Below are 12,811 nucleotides of genomic sequence, written 5' to 3'. Positions count from 1 at the left end.
TGTGTGTGTGTGTGTGTGTGTGTGTGTGTGTGTGTGTGTGTGTGTGTTGTGTTTCTCTGAAGAGCCGTGGCTAATACACCACATGACCTTAACCAAGTTATTTCTGCTTTCTGAGCTTTGATTATCTGTGAAATAAGGTAACAATATCTACCTCCCAACATAATATAATCACAAGGATCAAATGAAATAATAAGAAGGAAAAAAGGAAAACACTTCACCAACCATTATAAATTAATCCTATGTGACTTTTTGAAGTTGCCTCAGTATCAAGAACTTCTTGTGCTGAATGCCAAAATTCCGTTTCTAGGCCAGTATGCTATTTAGTATAAGATGATATAAATATTTGTAAAAATACAGTTCCATCTAAACTGTGATCTTGTGAAGATCTGGTCCTATGCCTCATCCTTCTCTCTTCCACCATGCCTAATATAGTTTCTATCACCTAATTGGTAAGATAAGCTGGCAACACAGCCTCTTTATCCTACTTCCTATCAGCAAGGAGACTACGAATCTAATGGAATCTAATTGGAACTAGTGCTACCCCTCAGGGCAGTAAAGGAGAGCCACTTACAACTGCAATAGCAGTGTTTTTATTTTTTAAAAAAATGAGCCAGGTCTAATGAAAAGTCAAAATCTTTTTAATAAAATAATTCTATTTGCTGATGTTGCTGTTTTGCAATGGGCAATGTCAAATTACATTGATAGAAGAAATATACTTTACTCATTTGAGATAATACTGTGTTGTCTACGAAAAAAAAAATTCTTACCTTGCTTCTTTGGTGAAATTACTGAAGAAATCAACCACAACAACCACAGACAGAAACAGAGTTGGAAAAATCTTACTCTTCTCCCATTAATGGGGGAAAAAGCCACACTTCACCTCCAAATCAGTTACAGCCAAGGCCTGAAACCCTTAAGACACAAGAAGAAATTGCAGGTAAGGGGAATCGAAACGGCATTCTATGAGGGAGGAGTAGGGAACAAAACAGTGAACAGGAAAGCAGACAGAAAAAAGTCAAGGAAAGAGAAGTCACTCAGGGGACAGAGGAATTTTTGAAGCCTTAATTAAAGGAAGAGTCTTCCTTTCCATACTATAAGAGAGAAAGGAAGAGGGAGAAAACCTTCAGTATTTTGAGATCCTCGAGATGCCCCATTAAAGAACATCAGAAACCTCTGTAGTAATAAAATATGTGCTTATGCTGGGGAAGAAGGGGAAACGAGAGAATCAGGTACAGAATGGTAACGTCTCTGAAATCATCTTCCTCAGGCTTTGGAATTTAAGGAACTAGAAGGACGTTACCTCCCCACCAATGGATTACAACAAAGAATTGTGCCTGTCCATCTAGCAAAGGAGAAATACAGGTGACAGCAGAATAGAAGACCCCAAGCACCCAAGACCCTATTCTCCTAAGGGTAGCATGAAATAATCTATGGTGTTCTACAAGATATTGTATGAATAAATGAAAAACAAAACTAAAAATTCATGACGAACAGGTGACCTGCGCAACATTTGATTTTCCTTACTTGCCTACATTTGTGTTGTACTGCTTCTAGCTATTTTATGTAGCCTTGGGTGGCTCCTAAACATTTGTATTTTACAGAATAGTAAAAATTCAAGAACAAATTTGAAGGCTGATATACGCTTTCCATTGTTGTTGTTGTTGTTGTTGTTTTTGAGTAGATTTTAAAAGTACCAACTACTATAACATCACTTTACAAAAATATATATATTTCATCCAGCCCAAATCCCATAATATCAGGATTTTAAAATTGAAGAAATTTAACTATTGAAAACATCCTTTTTACTCTCATTATGTCTGTCATTTCGCACAGACAAGTTTTAACCGGGGTTTGGGAACCACTTCTCTATGCTTTAGTCTAAACTAGACTCTAAACAGTCTCTGCATGAAGAAACCCTCATCTCTCAGATACACAGAGCCATTAACACTATTATGGTGCATAATGAAGTTGATGCATGTGAAATTGCCAATATTCGACCATTTTGACCTATTAAAAAAATGAAAATGTCATATAGCTGAACCTAATATCGTGATCTTTTTGTCTGTACTTGACCATTTTATAATGTCAAATAAATGTTAGAACTATGACAAATGTATTCACAGCAATTCTTGGGAATTATATCTTATCTAAAGAAAGCATTTAATAATTCTCCACACATGAACAAGTGTTCGAGAAAAGATTTTACTAAGTGCTCCTTATCATATTTTGTGCAATTCTGGAAATCTATATTGGGGCAAAGGGGGCTATTAAAATGCTAAGCCTTTTAAATATCAAATCTTTAATTACATTCATTACAACAAATCAGCCTTTCACCAAATTAACTCAAGATTATTGGATACATACCACAGTGTTCAGTGCGTAATAAACTTTTAGCAAAGGTTAGTTAGTGTCTTAGGGATGGCTTGGTTAGAGAGAGAGGAAAGTTTTTCATCCAAGTTAAGAAATAGAAGTTTGTTATGTGGAGTTGGGGGACTCTCACAGAACCCATCCTAAGAAGGGGCAAGCCTCATGGGAATAGAAATGTCAGGCAGCTACTTTTTCCACGTTTTCTGCCAACTGTTTGATCTCTCCCCTCCTCTGCCCATATTGTTTCTCTCTACAGACTCCTAATTCCTATTTTCCCATAACATTATCTTGCAACACTGGTTCTAAGACCATATAGAGAAAATAAGCCTCTCCCCAGTCCCAAACTCTTGCTTTGGCCCATAAAACTGGACATTTTCCCTGTTTCAAGAGTATTGGGAAGGAAGTGTATCTTCTCTTTACCCTCTTCCTACACTTGTTTTCCTGAGCAGGACCTATCTGACTGGTGAGGCTGAGAAGAGCATCTTTGGACATGTAGAATCCAGGATTTTTTTTTAATTCTCTTTCTTTTGGGGTCTGCCCTTCCTACATGCCTTGGGTGTTCTCTCTCCACCAAGGTGGTATGATATCTTTACAGAATGGTTATCCTGGCAGGTCTTGCTTTCAACAGTAGTGGATAAGGGGAGGCCTGTGAAATTATAGCTGCTCCTTCTGCTACTAGAAGAAAACTTCAACTACAGAGGTAAGAGGTAAGAAGCCAGCCAATTTTGATCTTGAATCCAGGTGATTTTCCAACTCAGATTTACTAATAGCAAAGCTGATATTTTGGTACCACTGAAGTCATGAATCTTTTTCTTTAGTATAATTACTTGATTCATTCATTCCCTAACAACAGCTCTGAGGCTTTCAGCTGTCCAACTCAGTCTCTATAGCTGTTAGTTCTAACAAAGGAAAGGATAATTTAATTGGTTCAGATTAAATCAACTGTCCATCCCTGTTGTGGGCAGTTACTCCAGTTATAGCCAAAGGGGTAAGTGTATTTGAGCCTAGGTCTCCTTCTATAGGAGAAAATGGGAAAATTCCAAAGAAGATAAGTTGGGTAGACACACTGAAAATCAAAGTACTATTTTGATGTCTAAAATTTCAGGGCTCTAAAAGAGCATTCACCCATAAACCCATTATTATTTAATAAGTTCCACATAACGCATTCAGTGACAGGATGGCTCTCAATTTGACAGATATAAGACATTTCTACCCAAACCACATTTAAAAGATATTGGATATTTTTTTACTTTTATTGCAATGTGTTCCTGAAAATTATGTCATAAAGTTGGTTGCCATTGAGCAAACTAGAAAAACAACATAATAAGTATGAGGTGTAGGCCATTGACAGTGTACAGTGCCATGTACAGTGCATAAAACTTCAAAATTGATTGACTTTCTGATCCTTATCTCCAAAATTGAAGTTATCCACCCAATAGCAAGCACAGCAGCTAGAAATTTCTAGGCTTCTCCCCACAGAGACCTGCCATGATGAAGACTTCAAAGACAGAATGATTATAGAAACTAATCTCCAGTCAATTAAAATCATGCTTCAAATCTTATAAACAGGTATAATATTCTCCAGTATATTATTAACACATAAATACACAATTCTAAATTATGCTACATATAAATAACTACATTTATAGCATCAAATTTTAACATAAAGCTGGTATGCAAATGATAATAACATTAAATATTTAATTTAAATTATTGTTGCTTGTAATTTTGTAATTTGTAAGGACAGAAGTGTGTTGGTTTGATTAGCCCAGGACTCTTTGAAGAAGCTGCACATGTGAGTTGACACTGGGGTTTTCTTTTTCTTTCAACAAATTCCAATAAAGCTAGCAGAGAAATTCAAAATCATTCTACTGACCTTGGAGATGAACTCAAAGCATTAAGCCCAGAAGTCAGTAGAGGATTGTTGCTGATGCTAATGATAGGGCTTCTCTGAGTAGAAAGCATTTTAAAAGTCAAGGATGACCCAACATTTCTTTCCTTCACCTCTTACTACTACTGAAACTTATTTACAAGACCCTGCACGCCAGACACTTCTTAATTGTGTAATGAATTGAATCCAAAACTTCAAATGTAGCTCTATATAACATAACTAATGGTGCCACCAGGAAAAATAAATCATCCACTCTCACTCTTCTTCTGCGTTCTTGACATTTGTTACCAAGAATCCGATAACTTCATACAGGACTGCCATTAACAATTACCAGGTCATTAACGCTCTGTATTATTTAGGATAGGGTAACTGCTATAATCAAGAGACCTAAATAAACTTTTACCATATGTGTATATTTTTTGCTCACATAACAGTCAGGAAGCATAACAGTCAGTAGGTCAGCTCTCCTATAGTCAGGATCATTGAAAAATCAGACTTCTTCCATTTGTGGCTCTGCCAAGTACATGAGCCCTTATGTTCATTGAATCCAGCTATCAGAAGGAAAAAGATAGTGGGAGAAGTCTGCATGGAAAGTTTGCATGCGGTAGCCTGGAAAGTGACAATTATTGCCTCTACTCCATTCGTTGGCTGGAACTGAAATCTCCTGGCCAAACTCAACAGCATGGAAAGCTAGAAAAACATAGTCTAGCTTTAGATCCAGGAAAAAAAAAAAAAGAAAAAAAAAAACTGATTTTAATGAAGACCTAAGGTCTCTACCATATCCCTTTTCAAAATGAGCATTAAAATAAGGATAATAAACTCAAGAGTCTAAAATGACCATTTAAGAAACATATAAGAAAAAGGGCCTGGTGCAACTGTCCAAAACTAGAGACCATTCCATGCCTACAGGGGCTGGCACTATTTGAATCCAGCAAATTGTTGTCCGGAAAAATGGGGACATAGTATTATAGATCTAATTTTTCAAGAGAAGGCAGGAATCTAGTATTTTTATGTTAATTCTTATTGTAATATTAAGATGTTGACAATTATTTAATGTGTTAAAAAATAATATGCAAGTCACACAAATATTTCTGCATGTCCTATTTTACTCAAAGCATGTAAATTGTAAACTGCTTTAAAATATATAACAAAGCTCTAAAAACATAACTTTTTTTTAAAAAAAGCACAACTTAGTACCCTAATACATATTTGCATAGGCTGGGTTAATAAAAGAACAAGTGAACTTCAGAATGGAGGAGCGAGTATTAATTAAGCAGCATTAATTAATACTACCTAATTAATAGTGATTATTAGTAGTAATATTAATTACTAGTTATTAACAGAAATTATTAAGTAGTATTAATTAACTACCATGTGCTACAAGGATAGCACAACTTATATAAAGTAACCAAAGTCAGGGACTGCCTGTGCCTTTATAAATCCTCTAAATAACTAGAAGAATCACAAGTAGACTCAATCATATTTCTTAGTTTATTAACTGCTTAGAAATTAGGCTATGATTTATTTGTTCATTTAACAAATGCTTACTATATGTACAAGATACTGTGTTAGCTGCTGCAGAGAAAAGCATTCTGATTAAACTCTTCCCTTGGGGAATTTGTATTTAATAAGGAAATAGTATAAGAATATAACTAGCTATAATATGAGGTCAAAAGTAAAAAAGCCATATGACTGTAGAGTTCAGACACAAAAGAGAATGTATCTCACTGAGATGATCAAAAGTGGCTTCATGAAGCAACTGGTATTTGAAGGTGAAATTGGGATATGTAAAAATGGGGAGGTAGGGATGCCATGAAAAGCAAAAAACATTAACAAAGACACGTAACTTAGAAAAGTAAAGCTGTGCTTAAGGTGGTGGGTGGCTGGCACATGAGGTTTCTTAAGGCGACAGGTACAGTCTATAATAGTTTAATTTTTTAGCCCTTCAGTAATTTGTAAAATCCTTGAAGCTTATCAGTGGAGATATTTCCCCCTGTAGCAAAACTCATGCCAATAGCTTATAGAAAGTAGGTAAAATTTTACTAATATAAATTCTACTGACTTCAAAATACTGTTATTTGCAATTGCTACTTGTTTTTGTGTCTTATTAAATCCAGTATCCTGGTTTACTCATGATATATCCTGCAACAACTCTAAGTGTTGTCATGAACTTCTTGTACCAGAAATCTGCAACAAGTCAGGTCCTGAGCTTCCTGGTTACAAGCTGCTTTTATTACATCAGTCACCTCCTGTTCATATTTCCAATAGGTGACATTTGCATAATTCCATCTGTCCAATTTATCTCTTCTCAAGGCCATATTGTTTCAGTGACATTTGGGAACCTTCCAAATTGTTCTTCTATATATCTTTGGTTTGTAGAAATTACCTCTGCAGTTGATTTCTCATGAGAAGTAATCTCAGAGTTATTTCTTTTGTTTATTTTAAAGAAATATTTTGATATTTCTTGCCCTGGATTTATCATTTTATTTGCTTTCACACTTCAGATAAATCTGTTCTCAAGTCAATTTAACAGTGCTAGTCAAATACATTATAATATCTTACATTGGAGTTAGAAATATTCTTATGTATGGCAATTAGTAGAAAGTGATAGCTTTTTAACTTATGCCTAAGTGGGATAGGTCCTGTAGGTTTGTAAGATTTCTCATTAGCCATTCTGAAACTACTCCACTCAGTATGATAACTACCTCTATTTTGATGTTCTTCCATTTCCAACCCCATCAAATCTTGTCAAACGCACGGGCTACAGTAATTTTGTTCCTCTCTGTTATTGAGATATTTCTAGTTAGTGAAACAGTTATCAGCTTAGGCTACTTTATATTATTAGTTTTGGAAAATAAAATGTTTGGTCTATTGGGCAAGATTTTTAAAAATCAGTTCTTAGAGTTCTAAACCACTTTATGTATTATCATTACTTCTTTTGGGATTTTAAATTTTAGTCTTGACATCACCAATGTTGTTACCATTACTGTTATCATTAGTTTTCATAAATATTGCTATTTATAATAGCAGTATAATATCTCATAATTCAATATCTGAACCTGAATATCCTAATACACACTACAATATTCTATGTATACCACCACGCTATCTAACTAAGTCAAAGTAAATACTCCCCCTATGTATTTTTCAACTTAGAAGCATAGACTATTTAATCGAAAAGCTTCTGAATCAAGTTTTTGAGGTAAATTTATCAAATCAAAGGCACAAACATTTCAATTAATGGTGCTCGGTATCATAGAAATCGCTTATTTTCTGAATTGCATGTTAAAAATGATCTTTAAAAAACTATTCAACATTTTTTCAAATGTATATTTGGCAATTATAGCCCCAGACTTATCTCTCAAAAATATTTTTGTTTTGTGTATCTTGGAGATTACTCTGACAAAATGCAATATGGCATAAGGTTAGAAAACAGTTCCAAGTACTCACATGTATTTGTTTATTTTTCCTTTCATAGGCAGCCCAATCATTATTTTCATAAGTAATATTGCTGGTTAATATAAATACATAGGCTCTAAAGATAGATTATAATTTATTATTTTACACATTTGGGGGATAATTCCATAGCTATCTGAAGTTTCAGGCAGCCATGAAATTTAAAATACTTATTTTTTATAGAGAAAAAACGTTTTATTGTCTAAGCCCACACCTTACTGTGACATTCTGTAAACCTAGTTTGGTAGAAAAAAATTTGGTATTTAGTATTTATTCCACATATGTAGAATGTATAATATATATTTACTCATATAATATTTATAGAAATTTTACAATTTTGTTCTTACTGGTCATAGTTTGCTAGACTGTAGTTTGGATTGTTTGGGGTTGTTTTATTGTAGCTATTTATTTGATCTTCAAAATGCCTGTGTTCAGTACACATTCCTAGATAAATGCCATTAAATGACCTGAATTGATTATACTCCTGGTTTCAGGTTTTAAGGCACAATGTATATTTTTCCAAACTGTATTTATAAAATCAAGTCTCAAAAGTACTTTATTCTCATATTTTTAAGTTAACATACAGTATTATAGAATTGTTGCAAGTGGAAACCTTCCATGTTTGGTACTTTTGAAAGAACTATAAATATAAGCAATCCAATTTAGCAATGATAAATGCTGCCTTCCAAATTCCAATCATATCTGTCCTTAGTTATAGCAATTTCCAATAAAAAAAAAAAAAAACCTTTGGTGATGCCGACACATATCATTTTTAAGACCTAGAAATAAAGACCTGGACTAAGGCCAGTCACTTGAATTGTGGGGATAGCCATTCCAAGAATATCTTTTATAGTTATCACTGCTCACTTGTCGTCATGATCTATTGGACTGCCCTAGCTTCCTTACCAATGGAAAAAAAAAAAACCTTTTTATTTTCCATTATTTATCTTGTTCTTCTTGCATGCTTTCTGACTCTCTGTAAGGTATTATTCAACTTGTTCTTCTAAATAAATCCACAGCAACCTTGGTATCAAAATATCAAAATGACTATTTTAGTTTTTGTTCTATCTTTAAATGAGAAGTAACTCTTTTGAAAGTAAAGTTTTCAAAGTTCGTTTATTATCTCTGAAATAAATGTTACTGAAAATTTTCAAACAAGTTAATGACCACTTTTCATTTAACAACTCAATCTCAATTGCTATATTTTTCCCATTTTAAGACGACATTGGCTACACATGCATCATAGACTTAATAACAGCTTCTTAGAAAAAAACATACCACTACATTAATGCACTCAATTAGTTTTAAGTAACTGAGACAGCATGTATTTATTCATGCAAACACCTGTCACCCCCTTTTTGAGTATTTTAGTGTGGAAAACACAAACATGAACCACCCAGAAAGACTCAGTGCCTCACACCCTCTATCTGTCAGCTTCCCTAGGGTCTGCATCAGCTGCAGAGGCAGTTAGCCTAAGTCATTCCCTTCCCAACTCAGCCACATCTACACTAAGCAGGGTGAGAATGTAAGCAGTGGCACAATCTCAGCTCACTGCAGCCTACACCTCCCAGGCTCAAGCAATCCTCTTATCTAGGCTTCCTGAGTAGCTGGGAATACAGGTGTGTGCCACCACACCCAGCTAATTTTGGGGGTTTGGGTTATTTTTGGCAGATTTGGGGTTTCACCATATTTCTCAGGCTGGTCTCAAACTCCTAGGCTCAAGAGATCCTCCTGCCTTTGCCTCCCAAAGTTCTGGGATTATAGGCATGAGCCACCATGCCTGGCCAGACCAGAAATTTTAGCCAGACACAGGGTTCTCTGATTGACAATGTGGACCATGGCCTTATTAGGCCTGAATCTAGCTGAGAAGGTGGACCATCGCCCTGTTAGGGCTGAATCACAGTTCTCTCGAAGCCCAATTCTGCCTCTTTTTCTTCCTTTCATAGGCATTAACCCCTAATAAACATCTGACACCCTAAACTCCATCTCAGCATGTTTCCAGAGATCCCAGCCTGCAATATATGATCAGAGTTGATCCTTCTTCACAATCAGACTCTAAAATTCTTCTGAATTGCTTTTGCCATTTGAAGTTATTCATAGAATCATTGTAGAATGCTTATCTACATAATTCACACTCATGACCTTGTTTACCTTAGTAATGTTTACATTGGCAGCATACTTTTAATGAGCTCTACTTGTAAGTATAGGTGGTACATTAGGTAAAGAGTTAGAATTATTTTCATAACAAGTAACAAAAACCCTACTTTAAGCAAAAAGTTGACTTCATTGACTCAGAGAACTAAGAAAGCGTAAAACTTTGGATGTGGGAATAACAAGGATGCAGCTGGGATTCAAGAGCAGAGCTCTGCTTCATTCTTCCCTCTGCTGACCAGCTTGTTCCACATGAAAGGGAGTCTTTCCAGTGATATCAGCTATCACTGATGGCTGATCTTATAGATTCAGCCACACAAAAAGAATTACTCCATGCTGTCAAGTTCTATATTGAAAAATCCCATTGGGGCCCTTTTGCAAACACCACAGTAGCAATTTGTTCTGGTAAAGAAAGGAAATCCTGCAGCATAGGACAACATGGCTGAACCTTGAGAATACCATACTAAATGAAACAAGTCAGTCACAGAAGAATGAACAGTGCATGATTGCACTTAGATGAGGTATCTAAAATATTCAAACTCATAGAAGCAAAGAATAGAATGGTAGTTGCCAAAGGTTGGTGTGAGGCAAAAAAAAGGGGAATCGCTAATCACTGACCATAAAGTTTAGACTATTCAAGATGAATACTTTCTGCTGTACAATACTGTGCCTATAATAGTGAACAAGACTTTATGATACACATAAAAAATCTAGGAAAAGAGTAGATCTCACGTTATATTCTTACCACAATAAAATTTTTTGAAAAGCATAATATATATTAAAACTTTTCAAAAGCATTATATGATAGTAGAATTAAAACAAGTTATTTCTTGGACAATATATCTCCCTGTAGATTACTTAGTAATAGCAAATGGAAATATAGTATATTATAGTGGAGAAATGAGGTGGACACCACCTTAATGAAATGACAAAGTTAATATCATCCATAATAAGGCAAACTAATATCCCATGTTCTCTGATATGAAGTACTAAGAAGGACATAGGATCATTTATGTAGTATTCTTGCAGAAAAAAATACATTACTTAAATCTTATCATAAAGAAACATCATACAAATTCCAACTAAAAGACATTCTTCAAAATAACTGCTCTGTCCTCTCCAAATACATCAGTCATGAAGGAAAAAATAGGCTAAGGAAGAGTTCCAAATTAAAAGAAATGACAGAGATGTGACAGCTAATTGCAGAGCATGAATCTGGATTAGAACATGAATTGGGAAGAAAAAATAATACAAAAAACATATTTAGGACAATTGGAAAATTTTGAATATGGATTAGATAATAAAATTGTGTTAATGTTACATTTCCTATTTTTTATCGTTTTACTTTGTATATTAGCTTCTGCTGTACAAATAAACTATCTTAAAACTTAATAGTTTAAAGCCACAAACATTTATTCTTTCTCATGGTTCTATGAATTGACTAGTAATTATATTCTAGGTGGGTTCAGCTGAAGGTACATAGTCTAGATGACCTCACTCACACTAACGACTTGGCTCGATGTTGACGAAGAGGATGGCTATACATCTCTCTTTCTCTAGCAGCCTAGCCCAGGCTTGTTCACATGGTGGCAGACACATTCCCAGTATCAAGGGAGAGGAAGCCCCAAAGCACAAGCATTTTTCAAGCTTCTGGTTACATCAATGTTTAACATTCTGTGTCCAAGGCAAGTCACATGGCTGAGCTCAGATTCAGGGGTTGAAGAAACTGACTGGTTCTCTTTACAAGAGCATCAAAATTACATTATAAAAGGACATGCATACAGGTATGGGAAGAATAGCCATTTTGCAGTGCAGCATACTATAATTAAGAATGTCCTTGTTCTTAGAAAATACACACTGAAGTATTAGAGGATAAAGGTATGTAATGTCTGCAACTTATAAACAGTTCAGGAAAATTAATTGTGCGTGCATGCGTGTGTGTGTGTGTGTGTGTGTGTGTGCATGCACAGAGAAAGAAAGAGGAAGAAAATGTAGTAAAATGATAACAATTGCTGAATCTACATGAAGGAAATAAAGGGCATATAGAACGTTTTTGTACCATTCTTGTAACTCTTTAAGTTTACAATTATTTCATAAGAAAAACCTTCTTTAAGTCCCATTGAAGTATTGGTTCCCTTCAATTTGCACCAGCATTGTGGGGTCACTGTAGTAACACAACAGCACACGCAGGAACAATGCGGGTGGAATAAGTAGGTCCTTAAAGGAAGGTGCCAGAGAGACTATTTCAAGAATGTCCTGTCTTCTGGGTTTTGAGTACTTTCATGTTTATTTAAACCTCATATTTGCATCTTTCTCCTGCTATGAATTATGTATCACGGGAAATTGTGCCATTTCTCTCTAATGTCAAGTGAAACCTTTAGTCAGATAGCTGGCGAGTATCTGAATGGTAATCCTTTTCTACCCATCATCAGGTCACAGCAACCTCTCCTAGCTTTCTGTCACTTTAAGGTCTATCTGGCCACAAAGTCATTTCATTTCCACTTTTATTTTCTTCTGCCCAATTGTAACACCAGATAATAATTGTAAGTAACATTGTGGTCCCTAAATACATATTTCTAATTATTAATATCTGAAGGCATTATTTTATTCTTTGAGCATTATAGAGGCAATAAAAGAAGTAGTTAATTTATTTTGGAATAAATTATTTATAGCTCACTAGTCAGTAGCTCAAACACAAATACAAGAATAAAAATTTTCAATACAATACACTAATAAAAGATAGTATTCTGATATAACTTCAATGTGTTTCTGAAGTTGCCTACTAATCTCATCTCACTAGGGCAGCAGAGCCTTTGGGGGAATTTGTTGTTACACATAAAAGAGATCTGCAATCACATATGTTTGAAAAATGTTGAGTAAAACTAACATTAAACAGGTTTTAGTAATCAGCTAATTTATACTATGCATCTTTAAGAAGCAGCTATC

This window comes from Sapajus apella, unplaced genomic scaffold, assembly GCF_009761245.1.
Source record: "Sapajus apella isolate SASKATOON/1434 unplaced genomic scaffold, GSC_monkey_1.0 scaffold2, whole genome shotgun sequence".
Lineage (NCBI taxonomy): Eukaryota > Metazoa > Chordata > Mammalia > Primates > Cebidae > Sapajus > Sapajus apella.
The sequence above is the reverse complement of the archived record's forward strand: the minus strand, read 5'-3'. Positions refer to the sequence as shown.